Genomic DNA, 14,145 nt, shown 5'->3' with positions numbered 1-14,145 from the left:
TCGCCCTGCAGCCGACCTCCACCTCTCCAGACCCTGGCTCACCAACAGGTGGTCCCCACGCTTCCCATCACTTCATGTAACTGAGAAACTTTTTACGTCTGCAGTGTCATACTTAGAAGAACACAATGTCAAAGCTTTCAGAGTCCTACCTTTCGCCGTGAATGCCACTGCCCTCCTGACCCCTCATCTTCCCCAGTCTGCTCGTCTCATTACCCTTCTTTAGCCCCTATGTTGGTCACCCCTGGGCCACAGTCACACAGTCACCGCATTCTGGTACAGACTCCTATGGGTAATAATGAATGAAAAAAGTAAGTAGTATTGAAAGAACCATCCCCCCAAACTTGCAGAGAGCAACTACTTTCTTCCTGATGACAAAGCCACGGCCAGAAGACTTCTGGAATTCATAAAAGAATAAGGAATAGGAGGCCCACAGCCAGAAAATTATATATATATATATATATATATATGTTGGGGGAGAGGGCTTCCTTGGTGACTCAGAGAGTAACGAATCTGCCTGCAATGCAGGAGATCAGACCTGGGTTCAATCCCTGGGTCAGGATGATTCCCTGGAGAAGGGAATGTTCACCCACTCCAGAATTCTTGTCTGGAGAATTCTCCATGGACAGAGGAGTCTGATGGGTATGACTGTGCAGGTGGGCATGCGTGTGTGTGTGTATAATATGGGTGTATGTACACGTATGTGTGTGTGTAGTATGTGTGTGTACATATGTGTATATGTGTATGTATTTATGGGCTTCCCACGTGGCAGGAGTGGTAAAGAACCCGCCTGCCAATGCAAGAGATGCAGAGAGGAGACTTTGATCTCTGGGTCGGGAAGATCCCCTGCAGCAGGAGATGGCTACCCCACTCCAGTGTTCTTGCCTGGAGAATTCCATAGACAAAGGAGTCTGGCGGGCTAAGGTCTAGGGGAGTCACAAAGAATTGGACACGACTGAGCAAACACATATATATTTACATAAAACTTTACTATAAGAGGCCTCAGATCATCTAGACCAGAGGTTTTTACATCAGGCCTGATGGGAGGCATCCAGAAGCTCCCAGGACTCTCTGAAATTTCACGCATTAGTCACTCCAGTGTGCCCACCACACAAAGGAACACTCACACTACTTTGGGCAAAGCTTAGATGCCTAGGAGTGATGGGCATCTGGGAACACAGGCGAGCCACGCTTGGGAAACACGAACCTGGGCGGCTCTGTGGCACTGCCCCTGGGCCAGGGCACTGCCATGGCAGCGCTGGGCAGGCAGGGCTCTGTGTGGGCACGAGCAGAGGGCACACGTGGGCCACAGCTCCACCCTGCTGCACCCCTATTATCCCGGTATTTGGTGGCTTCACTGGAACCAAAGATGCAGATTCCTTCTTTCATGATTTAAATCCACTTCCTCCATCCTCTCTGACCTCATCACATCTGCTCCCACTCAAACAGTGTTGCAATCATCTGCAGAGATAGGCAGAGAAGGCAGATTTAGAGAAAATGAGATTTCTAGTTAGAACCAATGCAGCTGCACCTCTGCACATGCTGTCAAACCCTAACTTTATTCTAATAAATCCCTACCAGAATGATCTAGAGCGAAGAGAAGGAAATTTGGGATATAGGCTTACTAATATATTCTTGATGAAATTTTGTTTTAAGAACAGAGAATTGTAATACTCTTCAAAATGAAAGTGAAGTCTTTAAATAACTTTTAAAATGAACCAATAGGAGGGAAATTTCATAGACCCAAAATTATTCCTGAGAAACCTCTGACAACAGATGATCAAGGATGCCCGACTAAATATAAATCACACATTTTATATAGGCAATTACCATTTTATGAAGGGGTGTGTCCACTCGTGAATTCTTGGTTTAGAACACAGAATGCATTTTCTCACCAAAGAGGGTGACACGCAACCGCTGGCATTTCCATTTTAGCCCACAGCAGCCTCTCTTAGACAGTATACACAATATGGATATTGTTGCCAGCACCATGGAATCTAACCACCATACAGGTAATGGGTTAAAGAAGGTACAAGCTGCCTGCCACTCCTCTCAACAACAGGCAGGCTGTGTCCCCCTCCTTAATCTGGGAGTACGCTGTGGGTTCTTCAACTAACAGACGCAACAAGAGTAACACTCCACCCATCTGTCCGCTCCACTTCCTCACAGCAATCACTCTAGGAGTCTTTGGGTGCCATGTAAGAAGTCCAACCAGCCAAGCAAAGAGGTCACCTGACGAGGCCCTGGCACTACATGGAAAGTGAGGAACCACCAAGCCTGGCCTTCTAACCATCCACACACGTGAGCAATGCCATTCTGGACCCTCAAGACCAGATAAATACTAGTGAGCAGCTTCAGTTAATGTCACACAGAGCAGAAGGGTCACCCAGCTAACCCTGCCTGGCCAACACACAGAACCACACCACCTAGTAACAACAGCAAATTACTGTTTTAGGTCACAGATGCTTAGGGTGGTTTGTTCCTCAGCAATCATTATCTAGAACAATCTGTGGTTTTTTCAGGAAATAACAGAAGCTCTGGAGCTGGAATCAGGAATAGAGTCCCTTCCTCCATTCTCCAGGGTTGACACTGAGTTAAGGTGGTAATGTCAGCCAGGATTCTGCTAGCTATTAGCTACTGGGGAAGCCTCGTGTTGGAAAGCAAGGAGGTACATACAATGATCATTATCAGAGAGCTTTCCCGTCTGCTTCAAAACCCTCCTAAAAATTTTATACACACTACTGAGGACAGATTTCAAAATTCTGAAGAAACACAATGTACAGTCACAATGCAGTTGATACCTTGATACCAAAGCCAAAGATACAAATAAAGAAAACGAAGGACCAATATTCTATATAAACACAGATGAGAAAACTCTCAACACAACAGTAGCAAACCAAATCCAACAACACGTTAAGAGGATTACGCACCATGACAAAGTGAGACGTATCTTAGGAAAGTAAGGGAGGTTCAACACACAAAAATCAACTAAGGGAGCATACCACATTAATAGAAGGAAGGAGGGAAAACCAGACCCAGAGAAAGCATCTGACAAAATTCAACCACCTTTCACTGCAAAATAATCAGTATGCTAGGAATCTAAGGGAACTTCCTTAACATGACAAAGGGCGCTTATTTTTTTTTTTTAAACCACATATAACTTCATGATCACACTGAAGAGTTTTCCCCTAAGATCAGGAACAAGACAAGGACGTCTGCTTTCATCCCTGCTATTCAAACTGCAGGAGCAGGCCCAGCCGGAGTAATGGGACAAGAAAAAGAAACACAAGGCACAGACACTGCAAAGACAGAAACAAAGCATCTCTATTTGCAAGTGACATCACTATATATGTAGAAAATCCCATGGCATCTACCAAGAAAACTGACAGAGGTGATAATACCTAAATTCAGCAAGGCTGCAAGGTATATTATCAACACACAAAAATCAGCTGTGTTTTTATAAACCAGCACAATTCAAAAAGAAAATTAAAGAAACAATTCCATTTATAATAACATCCAAAAGAATATAATACCCAGGTATAAATTTAACCAAGGAAGTGAAAAATTTATATACTGAAACTATAAAATCTTACTGAAAGAAATTAAAAACATCTCACAGTCATGAATTGGAAGATTCAGTACTATATGGAAATTCCCCAAAGCAGATTTAATGCAATCCCTGTCAAAATTCCAATGACCTTTTTGAAGAAAAAGAAAAACTGATCCTCAGATTAATATGGAGCTATGAATGGGGCCAAGCAGTCAAAGCAATATTGAAAAAGAAAAATAAAGTTGGAAGACTCACACTTCTCAAACTTACTACTTCAAAACTTTTCAAAAAGCTAAGATAATCAAAATGGTATGCTGCTGGCATAAGGACAGACATACAGACCAACGGAACAGAACCGAGAGTCCAGAAATAAATGCAAACACATATGCTAATTTATCTCCAATAAAGGTGCCAAGACCATCCAATGGAGAAAGAAGAGTCTCTTCAACAAACGGTGGTGGGACAACCGGATAATCAAATGCAAAAGATGAAGTGGGAGTCCTACATCACTTATAAAAATTAACTCAAAATGGACCAAAGATCTAAAGCTAAGAACTGAAACTATAAAATATACGGGTAAATCTTCATGACCTCAGATTTGGCAATGGATTTTCAGGTTTGATACCAAAAGCAAAAGGAAAAACAACAACAAAATAAAGTGGAATTCATCAAAATTAAAAACTTTTGTGCATCAAAGGACATTATCAAGAATGTGAAAGAACCACCAACAGAACAGGAAAAATATTTGTCAATCATAAATCCATTAAGAGTTAAATACCCAAAACGTACAAAGAACTCCTACAACTCAGCAACAAAAGAGACAACTCAGTTAAAACACAGGCAAAGGACTTGAAGGCATGTTGCTTCAAAACAGATACACAATGAAATGAGGTTCAATATCACTGGTCATTAAGGAAATACATAACCACCATGAGATACCATTTTACATCCACTAAAATAGCTTTAATCCAAAAAAAAAAAAAAAAAAGGCAAATGCTGACAAAGACGTGCAGCAATTGGAACCCTAGTACATTGCAGGTGGGGACAAGTTAGACACAGAATGACCATATGACCCAGCAATTCCACTCCTAGGTACATGACGCAAGAGAAATGAAAACACTATGTCTACACAGAAACATATACGTGTGTGTGTGTGTGTACACAAAGATTAGAGGCTCTAAGGGTTAGAAGAAAAGGCAGGATAGGGAATGATTACGTATTGAGTACAGCATGTTTTACAGGGTGATAGGAAAGTTCTGAAACTAGGGCAAGCCCTGTGGTTGCATAAAATTGTGACCACACTACATACCATTGAACTGTACACTTCAAAATAGTTAACTGTTATGTAAATTTTGCCTCAATAAAAGAAAATTTGGTTAAACCACTGATCAACTCGTACAAACATCTGAGTACCTAACATACTCCAGGCACTCTTCTAGGAAATGGGTTAAGATGATGGACAAAAATTGAAAATGCAAGGTAAGTGACTAGAGAGTGAAGGCAGGGGCCATCTTAACCAGGGTGTTGAGGGAAAACCTAGAGGAGGCGACATCCGAACAGAGACCAGAACAAGTTTCATACTATCACGCTAAATAACGGAAGAAAACAATGTACTAAAATATAGTTTTAAACTTATCAAAAAATCATATGTAAAAATTGCTAAAAAAGGGAGGGCCTATCTAGAGACATTCCTTTTTGTGCAAATAATGATTTTTAGTTTCCAGATATTTTATTCTTTGTTAACATAAATTCTTTGCAGTCCAGTCATGTGCTGCTTCTGCCCCTCCCTGCCTCCCAGTGCCAGGCTCACTCCCAAGACAGCTACTGTCACCTTGTTAGCAAGCAGGTTCTCCCTTCAGGAACCCACGCAGGAAAGGAATTCCCACTCGTGACCTGCCGCGTCCCCACATCCACTCACACTCTCACTTTCAGTCCTCACAATTATCCCTTCACAGATAAGAAAACTGAGGTTCAGAAGGGATAAATAACTTACTATCACAGTGACCTAAAGGAAGGACCAGAATTCAAACTGGGTCTGACTTCAGACCCAAACTCCTCCCACATGGAAACTCATCCCATCGGAGATGGCCCGAGAACATTTTGGGCCAGACTGGGAAAATACGATGAAGCGGCCCTGTCCTTAAGAAGCTCGTCATCGCAACACTAGAGATGCGTCCCAGGTACACCAGAACCTTCCTCAAGCCGGAGAAGGCAGGGCAGTGCTCCCCAGAAACATGAGGCCCTTACTCTCTCTCCCACACAATGCCTCAACCCCACTGCCTCTAACCTGGCGTGAGGACAAAGAAGATCTACCCTCTGTCGCTTGAGGAACCTGACCTTGAGACCTCAGGGTCCAGCTGAGACCCCGAGTACACAGCCCTCCCCCTGGCAGGTACAGATGGCTACGGAACATGCCCCAGCCTCTCAGTCCAGGCATCACCAGCTTCATCTTCAAAACTTTACAGTGGTTCCAGCAGAAGCGCCACATAAAATCTTCAACAAAATACCAGTGACATCATTTCCTTGCTAACTGTGGAGGTTTCTTTGTCTTTAACTCATATTCCCATAAGCGATCCGCAGTTATAATTAAATTCCACATGAATGGGTGGAATCTGTCCATGTTGGGCTGTAACCAGCTCTCTCTAGAGTGACCAGGCCTCTGGGACTTGTTCACCACTAACAAGTTAATATTTGTAAAACCCTGTAAAGACATAATGACTACATACTATCATTATTACTAGACTACCGGTTTGAATGTAAATCAAGACAGAAAGGGGAAAGAAAACACATTAGTAAATCAAGTTTGGGACCGCTCCTCAGCAAGAACCACAGAGCAAAGAATGCCTTCACTGATCTTATTAAAAGGACGTGAAGTGCAGGGTAGCTGCTGTAGGAAAATGAAACAGAGAGAAGGGATGGAGCACCAGCAGGAAAAGAAGTCCATACAGGCAGAACAGACGCTGGAGCAGAGGAAGGGCCGTGTGAAAAGCATATGCTGGAAAAACACACGATGTCAAACCTCTAGAATCTGAAAGCAAAACTAAAAAGTCTAGAATAAGAACAAGATCTAAAAACGGATTGTAAATTCAGCCTAAACTGACCACAGAGCCGAGTGGTGAAAACACTGACTCTGGAGGCCAGCAGGCCTGAGGCTCTTCCTTTTCCCCATCTGTAGAATGGGGACAAGTCTTCTCTCCAGAGTCAGGCTGGCACAGAGGCAGCGCCCAAAGGCAGCCCGTTTCCTTCTGAGGCCGGCACCCTGATCGGCAGCCACAGAGAGCCCCGCGGGCTCTCAGGCCTGCCCCTCTCGCTCTCTCTCACCGTCCCCGGAAAACACCTCTGCGCCCTGCGCCCTGGCTCCCACAACGCCTCCGCCCCTCCGCCTCGGCGCCCACCACTCCCCCGGCTTACTCTACTCGTCTTGCAGAAGCTCCTTGAGGGCAGTGCTCACACAGTGTCTTACTTCACTTTTTAGCACTAGCAAACTAGCCCAGCTCCTGGGTAAGTTCTCCCTAAATCTGTGAGTTGATTAATTTTCAATTATCCCAAACTGGATAGAGGCCAAGCAGCTTCCCTGGGGCCAATCCTGGGGAAATGAAGACTGCAGGGGGCAAGGGGAAAAAAAAAAAAAACCCTCTACTCTGGGTGAACCATGCGGGCCTGCCAGACAATGGACTGACTTGGGAGCCCTCCTCACCCAACACTCTCAGCCAGCTGCCTCCCATGTAAAAGGAGGGAACTTCTCTCGGACATCTCTCCCGTCCATCTGGCGCATTAGTTTAGCTCTTGAAGTCCTCTATTACTACAAAAATTAACATCAGTAGAAGGTTCTTTTACCCATTTCTCTCGTAAGAAGCAAGTCTGCGCCTGCTGCTGCTAGTCCCATTTTACAGATGGAGGCACTAATTCAGGGAGGCCCAGCAGCCACTCTGGGTGGTTCTGCTGGTGTGCAAAAGGGCTGGACTGGGATTCCGATCTTTAAAGCTGGTGCCTTCCGCCATGCCCATACTTCTCAAGCCAGAAGGTGGATGGCCCCTAAGACACGTGGCAGGAATGCCAGGGGGCCCTCACCACCCCTGGGGGAGCCAAGGATGGACACAATGCATCTTCTGGAGAATCCAATGCACTCAACAACCGAAGGGGGCAACGTGTGTTTACAGCAAAAGAAAAAAAAAACAAAACAGACCTATTACTGAGTACAGTGTAAAATTCCTATTACATTTTAAGATAAAACTTAATGGGCTTGGACTCCTATCAAGGGTTTGAGACATACTGAACTAAAACCATGCCTTTCCCACAGAGAAAAGCCTTCTGAAACCAGAACACTTAATTTACCCCATAATAACATTTCAAACACCAGGCTATATTAATCCAAAAAGGACAGAATTTAATTTCCCGAATAAAGTTGTGACTCCCGGGCATTACTGGGCAAGGCAGGACTCAAGAGAACAGATTTCCTTGCGTTTCCTCTTTAAGTCATTCAAAGCACCCAGGGAAGTTAAGATGCTGGATGAAGACCCCCTTCTTACAAGCCCCTCACACAACAAACCTGGGAGCTAAGCACCATCAGAACTGGGGGTGGAGGGAGCACAGTCCAGAGACGCGGCCACAGGGCGTCCCCACCTGCAGACACATATGCCAAGCCACACGGAGCCACGAGGCGAGCATCTGTTACCTCCCTCTTCCTTCCCAAACTTGCAGATTCCTGACACGAACACTGACGGAGCGGCAGTCGACCGCGTGCCAGGCCCTGGGGGTGTCTAACCAGCACCCCGCTACCTCAAGTGTATGCACATCTCCTGCCGGACGCTAACCTTCCAGGGGACAGTCAGTCACTGAAAACCTTCACTATAATTTGACTCCTGGAAACTAATGTTTTAGTATTTTTGATGCTACTGTCATCCTGAAGATTACATTATCCCAATCGATTAATAAATTTAGCTTCTGTCTCCACTCAAAGAAACCAAGTTCCCAATAAATACGCTTATGGTTTTTGCCACAGAATGGGTGTTTTAATTGGAAAAGAAATTAGGATATCAGAACAGCAGGCATGACACCTTTCTTGGTGGAATGGCCTCATGAGAAGTTACCAAGTAACCTCCATTAAAAAAAAATACAGGGAGTCAGGAATTCCGTGAGGCTCCAGTGGTTAGGACTCTGCACTTCCACTGCCTAGGGCCCAGGTTCAATCCCAAGATGGGAAACCACGATCCCAAAGCAGTGCACTGTAGTCAGAAATAAACAAAGAAACCCGTGGAGTTGTGCACCAGTGTGGAGGAAATCTTACAGAAATGGAAGCCATGAAAGAAACGTACAGGGAGATTCTCTATTCCTTGAGAACTGAAGAGACTTAGGTCACTTCAGCGTGGCTGACAGAGCAGTAGGTTTGAGGGTGTCCCCTGGGGAAGGGGCATTCTAACACTTACCCCCTCCCCACCACATTTTGAGACTTTCCACCTACAGTGAGAAAGGGCAGGGACCTCCAAGTGCGGCCGCCCAGGTCAGGGACCACCGCTCCGTCCCCCACCACAGACCTGGCGCACCGCAGGGCAGACCTCTTGGTCACAAAGGGCCTGGCGGGGGCCAGGGGACAGCATGGGAGGCATTATAACCGGAAAGCCACTGGCCGCCAGCATCACCCAGACCGTGTCTACTGGCATAAACAGGACCGCAGACCGTCAGACGCCATCTTCCCAAAACTAAGTGGGGCGGGGAGAAGTCCTCTTCCTGCCAATCTCAGGGTGGGCCCGTGGCACCGGCCTTCTTGGCACTGGGTCTCAACACCCACTTCCCAGAAGCCTTCCCTGACTACCCCGCCAGCCAGGAGCTGTCCACCCTTTCCTGAACCTCCACCATACTTCCAGTCCCCCGCACGACTCGCTCATCCACTTTAGTCTCCTCTGTAGGACTTTTCTTGCCTCTTCCTAGTGGAACTGCACTCTCTAGCTGAGTGGCCAATTTCCTGAAGGCAGGATGGTGAAACCTTCATTGTCCCTCTCCCTTCCGGGCACAGGCTTCAGTCCTGGTGCTACCTGGTCAAACAGTGCTGGTTTCCGGCTTCCTCCTCCACCGCGCACAGGGGCTGAGGCCACGCTGTCAAAGGCAGGTGCTGCAACTCCCTTACCTGAGCACGGGAGCCAGAGAGTTATGAGAACTCAAGGCACAGTCACTGAGCATCAAATTCAAGGAGAGAGACTCCCCCATTCCAGCCGATGATCTACTTATCCTGCAGAATACAGATACTCAGCAAGGGACTCCAACGTGATTGCTGGAGCTGACAGAAACCCACAACAGTCACCCGCATTTATGGCCTCTCACCACCTGCCAGCCTCCCCCCCAACACGTCTGCACAGAGAGACAAGCAATTCTGGCCCAAAAGGAGGTTTCGATGCTTGATGACAAGAACCTTCCCTTCTCCTTCCTGGAGTGGTCAGTCCCCCAGGCCTCCCTGTGTTGGGCACACCGCAGTCGATGAAGGCCCTCTAAAGTGAGAAAGCCATTTCGTACTGTTTAATTGTGAATACTAGACCTCACCCGAGCACACATAATGTTTTCTTACATTTTTTTCCTTTTCTGTTGAGAGCTGCACTGTCTCCTACTCCATGAGCAGCTGTGAACCCAAAGCCAGCTGCGATGGCACAAGCCATCCTGTCCCCATCCGCCTCTCGACCGCCCTCCTGCCCGCAGGCGTCCAGCCCTCTCTCGCTGGCTCCATTCCCTCTGCCCAGAGCAGGTCTGAGCATCATCTCCACATTTAGGCCTCGGCTGCCTCTCTCTGGTCACCTTCCAAAACCACTGGCCTTGCCACCTTCTTTTTTCTCACTTTGGAGCTCTTTCCTCAGTTTCTCTCTGTATTTCAAGTCAATATGATGACTCTCCTCCACCAGCAAAATAATAATAATAATAATTTCCCTTCCTCACAGAACACTTGAAAGAAGCATGCAGGAGGTCGGGAATCCATGGGATTGACACAGAGGCCCTGGCTATATGAGGTCTCCTCTGCTAAGTTAACAATTCTTAAACTGACCATTACAAGGAAACTCAGCTATTGCATAATATTTGATAGGTTAGATCACTTGCTGTTTGTAGAGTCTTGCTCTACAGAGATGAGAAAATAGAGATGGGCAAATTTAACGCAATTTCCTTTGTTTGCTTGAGCTAGCCCAGACTTGCAACACCACAGTGACAGTTTTTCTTAAAGTACAGCTTTAACATCATCAAAAAGGACTTCAACGGAGTGATAAATCATTCTTGTCCTTCAGCGTATTAGCATATCTATCTCGACAAACGCCCCCCTCCCCAAGGTCCTTCCCGCTCTGCACAGCGAAAAATTAAACGAATTCTAGTAGGGGGTCTTTACAGAATCAAAACCCCAAACGCAGGGGAAAACAGCTAGAAGCAGCTTAAATGTTTCAGTTAAACTAAGGACTCTTTTCAAGACACAAACAAGAGTAGGAATATTTTGATTGTATTAACAGAAACCACTGGCCAGCTGCTACTGCTGGTTTCCAGTGGAAGATCTTTACACCCTTTTTTACAACGAGTGAGGCCATCTTATTAACTCCAAAATGAATGGACAGCATCCAAGAAAAATAACTGGTTTTCTTCCCCCTCACAGAAAAATTCACATGAACGTCTTAGGAAAAAGGGAAAAAAAAATGCTGGAATTCTCCCTGCCGGCTCTCTGCTGCCCTGGCTTCTGCACTGTGACAGCTGGAACAGATGGCGTCTGGGTGAGACACCTTACATCTTAAACCTCATCCCTGATAAGGTCTGATTTTGACTAGTGGTTCTGGAATCCTAGGTCTGTCAAGGTTTCGGTCCTGAACACCTACTCACCAGATTTCCAATCCTGTGCATTTTAGGGTTTTCACACTAATAAGGCTTATTTTTGTTTTGGCCAAAAAATTCATCTTGAACTAATTTTCAGTATGTATATACTGTCACCACACAACAGTGAAAAAGCAAACACTTCCTTTCATTTGAAAAACGAAGGTACACAATCTTGCCAGACATCCTTCACATGCTGCAGTCTTTTGAACAGGCCATTTTCAGAGATGTGAGAGACGGGAAAAGATTCTAGCACCAACTGATGGTTCACTTGATCATCTCCTTAGATAAGGATTTTATAGACAAATGCAAGATTACAGAACACACAACATTTCCAAAAGCTTCACCAGCAAATGCTAAGAAAAAAATAAAAATTATGGCTCCCCTCAGTTGTATGCTGTGAATGTAAATTAACAAGCGGCAACGCTCAACACAGCCTTTACGAATCCACAAAAATAAGTGAATAAATCTCACACACACACACACACACACACACCCTCATCTCATTCTGAAAACTAATTCACAGCTTAAAAGGAAAACCATGAAATAAAATTGCTTCCTTCAACGGACAATTATATGAAGGCTTCTTAGATTTCAAAGCACGTCCACAACACTCCATCGATTTCCATTTTGTTGCTATGTTTTCAAGAGAAAGGTAAAAGAATTTTTTTTCCCCACGAGATTCTTTCTAAAGGCCTAAATATTAAATAGATGTCCCCAAACGGGGTGAAAACGTGGCAAAGTGTGCGTGAGCAATTAACCCAAGGCGGAATGTGTGCCTTTCGCCCCAAACTGGATCCCAGTACCCGCCTGCCTCCGAGGCCACTGCAGCTCTTCGGTTATGAATCAGTCAGAGGTTCATCTGCAGAGGAATGACTCAGTATAAACTTTTAAATAATGGCTTAAAAAAAAAAAAAAGAACCCAAGCCAGCCCAGGGTGAACACGTTCGGCTATGGAGACACCCGAAACGGTCCGCTCCTCACCCCGCAAAACAGACAGCCTCGTCGGAGATGCTGATCTCTCGCCACCCCGGGGGTAAGGGGGGGTCACGTTTCCAAGCGGCCTCGGCGCCCCGTTTCCTGAAAAGCTGCGGGAGCCCGGGCCCGCGGGGCCCTCGGCCGGGCCGGGCCGGAGGACAAAGTTTCCCGAAGTTGAGGCGTCCGGGGGGCGGGCGGGCGCGGGCTGGGGCGGGGGCGAGACGGCGCCGCACCGGGCACTCGCCGCCGGGCGCCAGGCCTGCGCCGCCCCGGCCCCGCGCCGACCGACCCCGCGCCCGCCCGCCGCCCGCCGCCCGCCGCCCGCCGCCCAGGGCGCGGGATGGAGCCGCCGGGGATGGAGCCGCCCGCCGCCCGCCAGGCCCCTTACCCGCGTCCGCGCCGCCCGGCCGGCTCAGCAGCGCCGAGCGCGTCCTCCGCCGCGGTCCGCAGCGTCCTGCTCCCCGGGCAGCCCCATGTCGGGGGGCGGGGAAGGGCCGGCGGCCGCCGCCGCCGCCGCCGGCTGGAAAGTCCCTGCTGGGCTGCAACCCGGCTCGCGCACGCGGCGGCCGCGCCGCGCCGCGCTCCCTCGCCCTCACGCACCCTCTCGCAGGCACTTCCTCTCGCGCGCTGGAAATCCCCGCCGGCCGCCGGAGCGCGCCCGCGCGCGCGCGCGCCCCGCCCCCGCCGCCGGCCCGCGCCCGCGCGCGCGTGGGGGCTGCGGGAGCCCGCGAGAGCGGCCGGCTCTCCGCGCCGCCGCCCCGCGCGCCCCCGCCCGGCCCCGCGCGCGCCCGCCGCCCGTCGCTAAGGCCCTCCCCCCGGCGCCCGCCGCCCGGCCTTAGCAACGGCGCCGCGGCGCGGGCGGGGGCGGGCACGGCCGCCCCCAGCGCCGCCCCGCCCCCGCGCGCGCGCGCCCGGCCCCCGGCGCCTCGCAGCCCCCGCCCCGGGCGTCCCCCCCTTTCCGGGTCGAAAAGCCACGCAAGCCGCGTGGGGGCCCGAAAGGTGCAGGTCCCCTTAGGGTCGGGAGCCATGGCGTCACGCGTTTCACCAGCGCGGCCACCCTCACTCACACCGACACACATTGAGCACACAGGCTCACACTACTCACTCACCGACACGCAGCCAACTCGCGTTTTTACACATGCTCAGACACACATGCTCACAAGACATAGACACGCTCGCAGACACACAGTGCACACGCACTCCAAGACACCCTGGGTCACAGACATGCTCTCATGCGCTCACACTTGTACATGCATTCACACACTCGCTGACAGCCATGCGCCGTCACGCCTGTGCACACTCACACATACACACTCGCTCCTCCACACCGCTCCCTCTCCTACACAGGACCAGGTGGTGGAGCTGAGGGAGGCACCAATGTCTGGGCCCCGCTCCCCACTGAGGTGGGGCTCCTAACCCTTTGGTTGGCCTTTCCTTGCTGCCGGGGCCCCTCCCACACCCAGGAAGTTGTGTCTTGATCGAGTGTGAAAAACGTGGCCAGTCTGCCACAAGCTCCCAGAGCGCCCCGCTGGCCTGTGAACCCCCTCCCCTCCCTGGGCCCCAGGCCTTCTGGGGCACCCGTTTCTCCACAGGCCTCGGCTCTCTGCCCCCCTCCAAAGTCCTCTAGGTCTGTGTATCCGACCTGTTTGGGCCTGGCACGATGGGGAACGGCAGAGGGCATCTCTCCGTGAGGCTCCAGGCCAACCAAAGAGCAAGGCCATCTCTGCACCAGTTGACAGTCAACACAGAGGGGACAGAATGGCCTGCCCCATTTTCTCTTCCTCAGAAGG

General features: G+C 49.0%; 1 protein-coding gene across 1 annotated transcript in view; it reads right to left on the bottom strand.

Annotated features, from left to right (window-relative positions):
- The window catches only part of TRAF3 (TNF receptor associated factor 3), a 115,645-nt gene extending 102,705 nt beyond the window's left edge, over window positions 1-12,940 (bottom strand). Inside the window, exon 1 of the mRNA XM_018066300.1 lies at window positions 12,744-12,940. The gene's annotated coding sequence lies outside the window, so the exon portion shown is untranslated. The remainder of the gene's footprint in view (window positions 1-12,743) is intronic.

This window comes from Capra hircus, chromosome 21 (genome assembly GCF_001704415.2).
Source record: "Capra hircus breed San Clemente chromosome 21, ASM170441v1, whole genome shotgun sequence".
Lineage (NCBI taxonomy): Eukaryota > Metazoa > Chordata > Mammalia > Artiodactyla > Bovidae > Capra > Capra hircus.
The sequence above is the reverse complement of the archived record's forward strand: the minus strand, read 5'-3'. Positions and strand labels throughout refer to the sequence as shown.